At 39.3% G+C, this 12,152-nt stretch overlaps 2 long non-coding RNA genes across 2 annotated transcripts; one reads left to right on the top strand and one right to left on the bottom strand.

Annotated features, from left to right (window-relative positions):
• Positions 1-4,252: 4,252 nt before the first annotated feature.
• LOC135482100 (uncharacterized) lies at positions 4,253-6,033 on the bottom strand. The gene is made up of 2 exons (XR_010446205.1): positions 5,912-6,033; positions 4,253-4,898 (listed from the first exon to the last, which is right to left on the bottom strand). It is a non-coding gene; the product is annotated as an uncharacterized LOC135482100 (long non-coding RNA).
• A 3,551-nt stretch (positions 6,034-9,584) lies between these two features.
• Positions 9,585-11,581, top strand: LOC135461394 (uncharacterized). The gene is made up of 2 exons (XR_010443357.1): positions 9,585-9,747; positions 10,796-11,581. It is a non-coding gene; the product is annotated as an uncharacterized LOC135461394 (long non-coding RNA).
• The last annotated feature ends 571 nt before the right edge of the window (positions 11,582-12,152 follow it).

The raw sequence follows: 12,152 nt of genomic DNA, 5'->3' as shown, positions 1-12,152 counted from the left end.
GCAACCTGCGGAATGTCGTTGGTTTCCCCCAGTCTCTGTTCGGTCACTCCCCCCCACCCCCCCACCCCCCACCCCCACCATTATGTTGCCCGCATTTGTACAAATGAAATATTTTTAAGTACGGCGTAAAACACCAATCAAATAAATAAATATTGAGTAGGTTATCTTCCTTCGTTCGGTTGTGAATACTCATGGATAATCTCTTATTCATATCAGATTGGAAATGCAATTGGGATAACTTGACTGTACTGAGTATTTCAAATGAAATACATGATCGGTATAAGAGCAGATAATACGACAACACGAAAATGGCGCAAAATGTTAATAAATAACTGTCGTCTGCAGCTTACCTGCACCTCTGCTGTTAAGTTCTAAAACACTGACACATTACTGAGTTTTATATTCAAAGGAATTCTCGTATCGGCTGATCGAGTCTGAAACGAGCAATCACCATTATCGAATTTTTTTTGAACTGTGAGACTTCCTACATGTCTTTTGCATGTCTAACCTTTTATCCTTAACGAAAATGAAATACAAGAAGAGTTTCATGGGGTCATTTTGATAAAGGTATGTGCTGTTGACGATCGATTACAACAACAACAGTCAAATTTCAGTGACCGATTGTCACAGAATTCTGGTATAAAAATGTACTCAATGTAGGTTTGAAACTCATAGTTTATGAAACAGGTATATATTGCTGCAGTTTCTATGGTTTTACCACAGTTAGAAGCCATTTAGATATTTATTTCCGGCCGAAATGATTCACGTCACTTCGTCGTGGTTTGTAAAGTCGGCTCATGAGTTACATTAGTATCGTTAGAGAAAGAGCAGATTTTATGGTATCTGTGTTTTTCAAAATAATATTTAATATAGCATTATTTAATAGAAATTATGGAGATTTTTATCCTTACATAAAGAAAATTACGCTATGTTAGCCATATTTTCTTCGACATCATAGTAAATTATAGCCAATCAAAATGTAGGATTTTTTGGTGATTAGCACCGCCTACTCCGTTTGCACGCTATAAAAGAGTATCGTTCATGGCACCTCTCGCATGAGCAAAAAAATTTCCCGCGTGAGAGTTGCTCGATCTGGCAGGAGATCAGCAATCTTCAGTATATTACACAGGGAGGATTTAGTGTTATATTGAAGGGACTGTGACCCCATTGATGATTTGAATGCATGTATGTGATTAAATGGATTTCACTGTTTAGTGTTCAAACCGATAAACAAATCTTCGGATCTTCTATTATACTGTTCTTGCTGTTTCACAGTAATAAGTCGTAAGACTTCTCCAAGAGTTATACTGGAACAATACAGACTGGGAATCTATTTGGTATTATAAATAGAATAAAAGCATTGAATAAATGATTGAAGTACTGAGAGTAAATCTATATTTCTGTAGTTCTGTCTCCAAATACCCGAGGTAAATATCGGTCTCATACGTTACCCAAAGACCTTTTATCTCGGAGTCGATAGGGATTAACTGGTGATAAACAGAGAGTAGAACAAAGCCTATATTCTTCATCTCTAAACGTCATAAGTCTGGGTTTTTAAAAATCCACTGCAATACAATGGTTACACCGCTGAATCGATTCACCTATGCATCGGTTTTCTGCACTGAATTGGTGGGTCTTAGCAGGATAAATTCGTTACATGGTTACTCAGTGATAGGATACGGAAATATATGGTGTCGGTAATTTTCTTATTTCCTGGCAGCATATATTTGCGTATCCTATCACAGAGTAACCATGTAGCTAATATTACTCACCTGTGACCCACTTTACCCACCACAATTATATGCAACGCTAGCCAGCCCGGCTTTATACGCATCCACACCGGGAAGCTGATAAGCTGCTTCTCTATCAAGTTAACACGATGATGGAATATCAAAAGATACTTTCAGCAATGCACGTCACGACAGTTCAAGTGCCGGAATCCCAATATACAAATTAAATAAAAATTCAGTTTGATGCAATATGTTTTAGTTAGTTCAATATCGACTTAAAATTTGTGAACTATATAGATTTACAAACCTGTGCATGTGCCTAAAGTGTCACATGGTTTAGTTAAGGTGTATATTATTATTTACAAAAGGGATACAGAATCGACGATGATTGGCTGACAATGGAGATTTGCTTGGTTAAACCACGCACGCTTGGTCATGCTTGAATGAGTGAGTGCCTAAGGTTTAACATCGAACTTAACAATTTTTCAGTTATATGTGGAACACGGAGTCCTTCGAGTGCACGTACGTGTAATGTGCCTCGTTGTTGCAGGATGGATTTCCACCGCTCTTTTATGTAATGATGCTCTACGGAAAAGACCAATCCACTGGGACGGATGCCTTACCATACACCTCTTTTTGACAAGCGATTACTGGGGCACGTAAACCTTGACACATTTATCAACTGGTGAATTACAGCGTCTAGCACTTTATATTCCATATCTATATAGTGACCCGTCATGCCACCAAGGGGAACTAAAGTGTCTCTCATTGTTGCGTGGAGAAGTATGTCTAAAAAAACAACATTCTTTCCCTAAAGCGGTGATCCGATTGCACTGAAATTTGATATGGTGTACAAATCTAATGGTTGTATAAGCGTGACGAGTACACACGACAGCACGACACAGCACAACAGAAGACTTGCCGTCATCTTGTTGGGATGTTCAATCTCTTTTGAAGACAAAGACATTTCATAATACCTAGTAGTGTTATTATGTGTTAGTAATCTACAAAGATTTGAACGAAAAACAACTAAAATGAAGAAAAACATCTGACATCTTATAAGTTGTGTGATGTGACGGGCAGAATACAGTATAAAAAACATTAACACCTTGGAATTCACACATTTGCCAGCATTCAATTCACCGAAAACAAAAGTCAAGTTACAAAAAAGTAATTTTCCGACTGAATTTGGACGGCGAATGTGGGCAAAGCAGACATTCCATGAACGATGCATTCTGCCACAAGTGTATTGTAATTCCTTCACAACAGGATCTACCGTGGGCTGTCAAACCGCTTGTGACCAGACGACAAAGAACTTAAAGCCTATCATCGATAATACCCTTTGTCAAAAGCACTAAACCTATATTTTGGTCAGCGTCAAGTCACATGTTCGTGACAAAAGTTTCCTACACTGTATGCAGGAAACCACTGGCCTATGTCATACGATAATAATGGTTACATGATATCTTTTTATGTTTTATAAAATATTTCAATTTTCTTTCCACCTTTAACCTTTGTTTTCATCTCTGGTTTCTTACAGCATATATCTTTCCGTAATACACAAGTAGTGTAACTCCGAAAAACGAAAGCCTTGTTTTCACTCAATATTTCAGCTCTTTATTATTATTGTGTTTTATGTTAAAACACTTTTCAAAAGTGTTTTACTTATAAACACTGAAAATGTCTTGTGCTGACAAGCTTAAAAATACATTCAGTGTTTTCTTTAAAAACATTAGTTTATTGTCAATATAAATCAATATTGTTTTAACACTATTAATATTTATTTAAGAGCACCATTAGTGTTTTATTTAACGACACTTTTAGGGTTTTGCTTAAAAACGTTTGTGTGTATTAAAATAAAACACGTGTCCTGCACAGTAAAACGCTTTGCATAAAACCTTAAAACACTAAATGTATAAAGGGTAACACTGAAGTGTGTTCAATGCGGGGAAAAAATGTACTATAATTTTTATTTACCGTGAATTGACTTAACATGATTGGTGTGTAATGCCGTACCAAGAACGTTTCACTTTTTATATGCCTGATTATATATGCGGTTAGATTTATGAACAGAAGGAAACCGGTATAGCCGGAGTAAAAAAATGGCCCCTCCCCACTTACTTAATATAACGTTGGGGGGGGGGGGGACTAGTGGTTAGTCCACTAGGGCAGCGTAATGACCAAGGAACCTCTCACCAATGCCGTCGCTGGGATTTCGAACCCAGCTTTCTCTCTGAAAGTACGTGAGGAGGTCTGTCAACAACCTTGTGGGTTTTCCCGGTTTCTTCCCACCATAATGCTGGCCGCTGTGGTATAAATGAAATATTCTTGAGCACGGCGCAAGACACCAATCAAATAAATAAAACCCGCTACCAGTTCAACAATACCCCAATGGCCAAGTACCTGTATTAACATACAGTTTGTGAAATAATTAGCTTTGCCTGCATACATTGATAATTAGTTTCCTTTGAGAGAAAATGTTGCATATTAGGTATTAGTGATAAAGACATAATTGCATAAACTGGTTGTTTTGCGGTTTTAATATTGTATTCAAGAGTACGATGTCGCTTCAAATCAATATCCGCCACCTGGTGGAACCCCAATGTTTTCATGGTCATCTTCGTTACTATGGCTGTCTTCTGAGTTTCTACTTTCCCCGCCTCCACCAAAACCACCGCCCCCACCTACTGGTGGGACACCAATGTTTCCGTGATCATATGAATCAATGTCGCTGTCTTCATAATTGCTACTTTCCTCGCCTCCACCAAAACCACTGCCACCATCACTGAAATGGCTATCGGAGTCATCACGCTGATTTGTCACCTCTTCCACCACCACCAAAACCACCGCCGCCTTCACCTTCACTTCCACTTCCACCTCCACCTCCACCTCCACCTCCACCGCACTCGCCTCCGCCTCCATCTACACCTCTCTAACGTCGACGTCCATGCCCATACCAGCCTCCACGTCCATTTCCCCCGGTTCCACCTCCATGTGCCCAGACTCCGTCTCCACCTCCATCTGCCCAGACTCCGTCTCCACCTCCCCCGCCTCCACCTACAACATCACGCCTGAGTAGGTGGGCCTCGATTGAGACGGGAATGCACAGCAGCACAACACACAGCAGGAGAAGACATGCCCTCATCTTGTTGAGATGTTCAGTCTGTTCTGAAGGCAAAAATATTTCCTTATGACCTCCCTATTTTGTCATGCGTCACAACTACTTAAAATCAAAACATCTGTTCAAATGCCATTAAAAGTTGTGTGATGTCATAAGCAAAATACACCACAGTTAAACATTACCATCTGACAATTTGATGGCATTCAGTTCAGCGAAAACAAGAATCAAACACAAGTAAAAAGTATTTTGAGATACAGTTGTTGACGATATTTTTTTTACTGATGTTTACTTAATTTTTTTTTAACGTTTAAGTGTAAACACACACTTAGCGAAGAAGTAATGATTTTTATTACATTGGACGATAATGTTCAGTGAACACTACGTATTCATTTCACAAATGATTTTTCGTCGATGACCTGCTATAGAGACTGAGATTCAAAGAAAAAGAAAATAGCATTTTCTCACCACACCAGCTACAGTGGCAATGCTAACAATCCACTAAAGGTGGTACCATATGATTCATTTGCACAAGGGATCTTTCTTCGGTCATAGTTAAGCCACGGAGGATTAGTTCTTAGAAGAGCAGTTTAGTAAAATTCACAAAAACATGATATAAGGATTTAAACAGTTCGAGAATACCCCGCTCTGTTCCTTGAACCTTGGTGACAGTTCGAGATTCGCCCACTATCTCTGTTCCTTGAACCTTGGGGACAATAAGCCGCCGACGGCATTAGTCGTAGTGTTTGCGCAGTTTTACTTTCATTCGTTCAACGCCACTTGTTTTTCACCAGTATATATATTACAAAAGTCCGTCATTAATTTGCTGTTGGTTTACCCTGGGGAATTTGGTTTTCACCATCCACTAAACTGATCAAAGTCGTACAGGTAAAAATTCTAGAGAATGAAGTTAAACAAAAATCAAATAACCACTCTACTAGTCTTCTCTCATAAAGGTCCGCTTCCATATCCTACCAAAGCAGTGCTGCAATCACCAAAAAATGGCATAGGTGTAATAATCAAATTACAAACAGATATTCAAACAATTGTAAACAGAACTTACTTCAGCTGAGGTTCCAGACACAGGCAGAAAATCTTGTCAGTTTTGCTCACAACTGTAAAAGCGCCCAAGATATATAAGCCCATCCAGGGGCGCGAGGAGGGATATCATGTGACAGTCACGTGTTTTGAAAGTGAATACTTGAGAAGTGGCCACGAAATTGTCCTCACCTCACAGCGCTTAAGAGAATATTTCCAAACGATGGGTCACCTGATCATAATCTTTCTTTTAGTCCGATGATTGGATTGTTTCTAGTGTTGGGTGCCAAACATTCAACACAAAAATGCGTTGAAGTTTTCGACCCATCGTTTGGAAATATTCTCTTAAGCGCCAGGAACCTGATGTACTGCAAGCCTGCCAGCTCAACCACTATTGAAAGGCGATTTATGCCATGGGATACATACTTCGAAAAATAAATGAGGCGTACACCCTTTTAAAGACGGTAAAGAACGTCGCAAGTGTGTCTGGATACTTGAGAAAAATATATATATAACCTTATCCCTGGGCGTTTTGATCTAAAATTTAGAATAAATTGTTAGCCTCGGGACAGATTTATCAGTTTAAAAAACCCATAATTTATGGTATTTTTTAACGCTTTTTCCATTTCGATGTTATTGAAAATGAGATTTCGCATAACTTGGGAACTGCCATCTGTAACATTATTGTCATATTTACCGCTAGTAGTTTCACACGCCATTGATTTCTCTTTGCACTTTGACACAGTTGTTATAGTCAGAAATTTTAGTCACACCTAAGAGCTTGTGTGTTCAGCATTAAATAGTGTGCAACGGCTGGTTGACTCGTATCAGTATATTAGCTCAGGTAAGGCAGTTTACTTGCCTTTGTTAAGTCTTCTCCGTGAAGCATCGTTAGATAAAAGAGCGGTGGAAATCCATCCTACAACTAGAAGGCACATTGCACCTACATGCACTTTAAGAACCCCTTCTTCCTCATGTGAGAGAAAAACTGTTAAGTTCGACGTTAAACCTTATGCACTCACTCATTCAAGCATGACCAAGCGTGCGTGGTTTAACCAAGCAAATCTCCATTGTCAGCCAATCAGCGTCGATTCTGTATCCCTTTTGTGAATAATAACATACACCTTAACTAAACCATGCGACACATTAGGCACATGCATAGGTTTGTAAATATATATATTTCACTAATTTTAACAACATATTGAATTAAACTGAATTTTTATTGGAGCTAATTTGTATATTGGGATACGGGCGCTTGAACTGTCGTGAGGTGGATAGCTGAAAGAATCTGTTGACATTCCATTATCGTGTTAACTCAATAAACAAGCTATATAGCTTATCGGCTTTTTGGTGGGCATGCGTATTGGGCTGGGCCGGCTATCGTTGCATATAATTATGATGGTTAAGTGGGTCACAGGAGGGTAATATTAGCTACATGGTTACCCAGTGACAGGATACGCAAATATATGTCGTCAGTAAATATGAAGATTACCGACACCATATATTTCCATATCCTATCACTAAGTAACCATATAACGAATTTACCCTGCTAAGACCCACCCATTTATTGCAGAAAACCGATGCATAGCTGAATCGCTTCAGTGGTGTAACCTTTGTAATGCAGTGGATTTTTAAAAACCCAGACTTATGACCTTGATACATGAAGAATATAGGCTTTGCTTTGCTCTCTGTTTATCGACTCCCAGGTAAATAGTCTTTTGGTAACGTATGAGACCGATATTTACCTCGGGTATTTGGAGACAGCACTACAGAAATATGGATTTACTCTCAATAATGCAATGATTCATTCAATGATGTAATTCTATTTATAAAACGACATAGATTCCCAGTCTATATTGTTCCAGTATAACTCTCAGAGAAGTCTTACGACTTATTACAATGAATTGTTTTAGTTCATACACCAAACAATTAAATCCATTTATTCACAAATATACAGTCAAAATCATCAAATATTCCATCAGAATCAGCAATACTGCTTGTGACTGTGAGCTTCAGAGGGAATAACTCTGGCAAGCTTGTTGACACGGCTGAAGACGGTGAATAATGTCTAGCAATTTATAAAAATATAGGAACAGGTATATGTGCCGGTATTTCTACCTGTTTACAACACAGGATACCCCAGGTCTGACAAACATGTAATCATCTACCTGTCGTTATCAGAAACTTCCAGGGAGAGACAAAATAAAGGGCGAGAGACATCGTATTAAGACATAGGCTATACACAGTATACAGACGGGTTATGGCTTAAATGTCCGCAGGCTTTAGGAGAATTACATAAGCGGCATTTACATGTACACTCAAAAAAATTAATCTGTTAATCTTAACAGAAAGTCTGTTGTCTGAGTGATATCATATGTATTTTGCTATGGCAGCGGATTGTTCTGTTAAATATAAAAGACATATTCTATTGATTCAACATTAAGATTGCATTAGTCGCTGTGAGTTCAAGCCCAGCTCATGCTGGCTTCCTCCCCGGCCGTAAGTGGGAAGGTCTGTCGGCAGCCAGCGGATAGTCGTGGGTTTTATCCGGGCTCTGCCCGGTTTACTCCGACCATAATGCTGGCCGCCGTCGTATAAGTGAAATATTCTTGAGTACGGGGAAAAACACCAATCAAATAAATAAATAAGTAAAGATTCCATTAGACTAACAGGATGTTATGCTGAATATGACAGAGTAGTGTGTCATAATAATAGAATGCATTCAAGCAATACTCAGACACCAGTATTTCTGTTAAAATTGATTTTTGAGTGTAAATAGTAAATGCTTCCTGCCGTTAATATATTTATTTGCAAGTTTCTTTCCAAAAAATGTACGTCTTCTTGTCGTATTTGAACACCAAACAATGACTTATTTTATTTTAACTGAAACGTGACACTACGAGGGAAGGACTGGCACAGCCTGAGGATGGTCGTGGGTTTCCCCCGAGCTCTACCCGGTTTCCTCCCACCATAACACTGACCGCCAAGTGAAATATTCTTGAGTACGGTGTAAAACATCAATCAAATAAATAAATAAATAAATAAAGCGAGATAACTGAAGAATAAAGCGTGCTCGATTCAGTGGCTGACAGATCAGCATATGTAAGAGTTCATCTCTAAAAAACACGGATTCTTTCTAACGGTGTATAAAATTCCACATTAACGGTGGCGAGGAACGTTTTCATAGACGCTGTTGTCATTTATGTGAACTATATTTAAGTATGGCGAACATGTAACTCCCCAATAAAAGAAATTTAAAAAAAATATATGTATACTGAAGGACAAGGCTGATAGTGGCAAAAACATAACAACAGCAAACAAACAAACAAACAAAAAAAAGGAATAAAGCCGACCCTGCTGCAACCCGATCGGAGCAGCCAGAAACCTGATAACCGACAAGAAACTTGATGGCAGCCAGAAACATGATTTACGGCTCAACCACAATTGAAAGGCGATTTATGGCATGGGATACATACTTGTAAAAATAAATGAGGCGTACACCCTTTTAAAGACGGTAAAGAACGTCGAAAGTGTGTCTGGATACTTGAGAAAAATATATATGTAACCTTTCCATGGGTCGAAAATTTCAAGGCATTTTTGTGTTGAATGTTTGGCACCCAATCAATCCAATCCTCGGACTAAAATAAGAATATGCGACCCATCGTTTGGAAATATTCTCTTAAGCGCCGTGACGTGAAGTCAATTTCGCGGCCACTTCTCAAGTATTCAGTTTCCAAAACACGTGACTGTTACATGATATCCCTCCTTACGACCCTGGATGCGCTTATATATCTTGGGCGCTTTTACAGTTGCGAGCAAAACTGACAAGATTTACTGTTTGTGTCTGGAACCTCAGCTGAAGTAAGTTCTAGTTACAATTGTTTGAATATCTGTTTGTAGTTTGATTATTACACCTATGCCATTTTTTGTGATTGCAGTAATGCTTTGGTAGAGGTTTTATTAAATAATTACAAACATTTCAGAATTCAGTCCAAGTTAAATAGGATATGGGTACGCATCTTCACGAGAGAAGACTAGTAGAGTGGTTATTTGATTTTTGTTTAACTTCATTCTCTAGAATTTTTACCTGTACGATTTTGGTCAGTTTAGTGGATGGTGAAAACCAAATTCCTCAGGGTAAACCAACAGCAAATTAATGACGGACTTTTGCAATATATATATTGGTGAAAAACAAGCTACGACTAATGCCGTCGGCGGCTTATTGTCCCCAAGGTTCAAGGAACAGAGATAGTGGGCGAATCTCGAACTGTCACCAAGGTTCAAGGAACAGAGCGGGGTATTCTCCAACTGTTTAAATCTTTATATCATGTTTTTGTCAATTTTACTAAACTGCTCTTCTAAGAACTAATCCTCCGTGGCTTAACTATGACTGAACAAAGATGCCTTTTGCAAATGAATCATATGGTGCAACCTTTCCTGCATTGTTAGCATTGCCACTTTAGCTGGTGTGTTGAGAAAATGCTATTTTCTTTTTCTTTTAATCTCAGTGTTTATAGCAGATCATCGACGAAAAATCATTTGTGAAATGAATACGTAGTGTTCACTGAGCATTATTGTCCAATGTAATAAAAATCATTACTTCTTCGCTAAGTGTGTGTTTACACATAAACGGTAAATAAATTAAGTAAACATCAGTAAAAAATATCATCAACAACTGTATCTCAAAATACTTTTTACTTGTTTTTGATTCTTGTTTTCGCTGAACTGAATGCCGTCAAATTGTAGATTGTCAGATGGTAATGTTTAACTGTGGTGTATTTTGCTTATGACATCACACAACTTTTAATGGCATTTGAACAGATGTTGACTTCATTTGGGGGCTTTCCTTTTAAGTAGTTGTGACGCATGACAAAATAGGGAGGTCATAAGGAAATATTTTTGCCTTCAGAACAGACTGAACATCTCAACAAGATGAGGGCATGTCTTCTCCTGCTGTGTGTTGTGCTGCTGTGCATTTCCGTCTCAATCGAGGCCCACCTACTCAGGCGTGATGTTGTAGGTGGAGGCGGGGGAGGTGGAGACGGAGTCTGGGCAGATGGAGGTGGAACCGGGGGAAATGGACGTGGAGGCTGGTATTGGAGTGGACGTCAACGTTAGAGAGGTGTAGATGGAGGCGGAGGCGAGTGCGGTGGAGGTGGAGGTGGAGGTGGAGGTGGAAGTGGTGGGAGGCGGTGGTTTTGATGGTGGTGGAAGAGGTGACGAATCAGCGTGATGACTCCGATAGCCATTTCAGTGATGGTGGCAGTGGTTTTGGCGGAGGCGGGGAAAGTAGCAATTGTGAAGACAGCGGCATTGATTCATATGATCACAGAAACATTGGTGTCCCACCAGTAGGTGGGGGCGGTGGTTTTGGTGGAGGCGGGGAAAGTAGAAACTCAGATGACAGCCATAGTAACGAAGATGACCATGAAAACATTGGGGTTTCACCAGGTGGCGGATATTGATTTGAAGCGACATCGTACTCTTGAATACAATATTAAAACCGCAAAACAACCATTTTATGCAATTATGTCTTTATCACTTATACCTAATATGCAACACTTTCTCTCAAAGGAAACTAATTATCAATGTATGCAGGCAAAGCTAATTATTTCACAAACTGTTAATACATTATATATTCTGTGTGCAAGTTTCAAAATGGTTGAATTTCTGTCAATATTCCCACTACCATGTTTGTTTTGTTCTTTTCCTCTTTTATTTATTTCATTGATTTCATTGGTGTTTTATTGGTGACATACTAAAGAATATTTCACCTATAAACAGCGGCCGGCATGAAGGTTGAAGGAAACTGGGCTTGGAGGAAATCTTCTTCAGTGCTTTTGACCGGCGAATAAAATGTTATTTATTTGATTGGTGTTTTACGTCATACCAAATGATATTTTACTTTCTTACATGAAGGGCCCTCCCTGGATTGGATGTTTTAGGTACTGGCATGGCCACTGGGGTCTTGTTGAATTGGTAGCGGGTTTTATTTATTTGATTCAGTTTATTGGTGTTCCACGCCTTACTCAAGAATATTTCATTTATACCACAGTGGCCAGCATTATGGTGGGAAGAAACCGGGCAGAGCCCGGGGGAAACCCACAACCTTCTGAGGGTTGCTGCTGACCTCCCACGTATGGCCGAAGAGGAGGACTCGAACTCACAGCGACCGCATTGGTGAGAGGTTCCTTGGTCATTATGCTGCGCTAGTGGGCTAGCCAACTAAGCCAAGGAGTCCCCCCTCCAGCGAGATATGAAGGGGG

This window comes from Liolophura sinensis, chromosome 1, assembly GCF_032854445.1.
Source record: "Liolophura sinensis isolate JHLJ2023 chromosome 1, CUHK_Ljap_v2, whole genome shotgun sequence".
Taxonomy (NCBI): domain Eukaryota; kingdom Metazoa; phylum Mollusca; class Polyplacophora; order Chitonida; family Chitonidae; genus Liolophura; species Liolophura sinensis.
The sequence above is the reverse complement of the archived record's forward strand: the minus strand, read 5'-3'. Positions and strand labels throughout refer to the sequence as shown.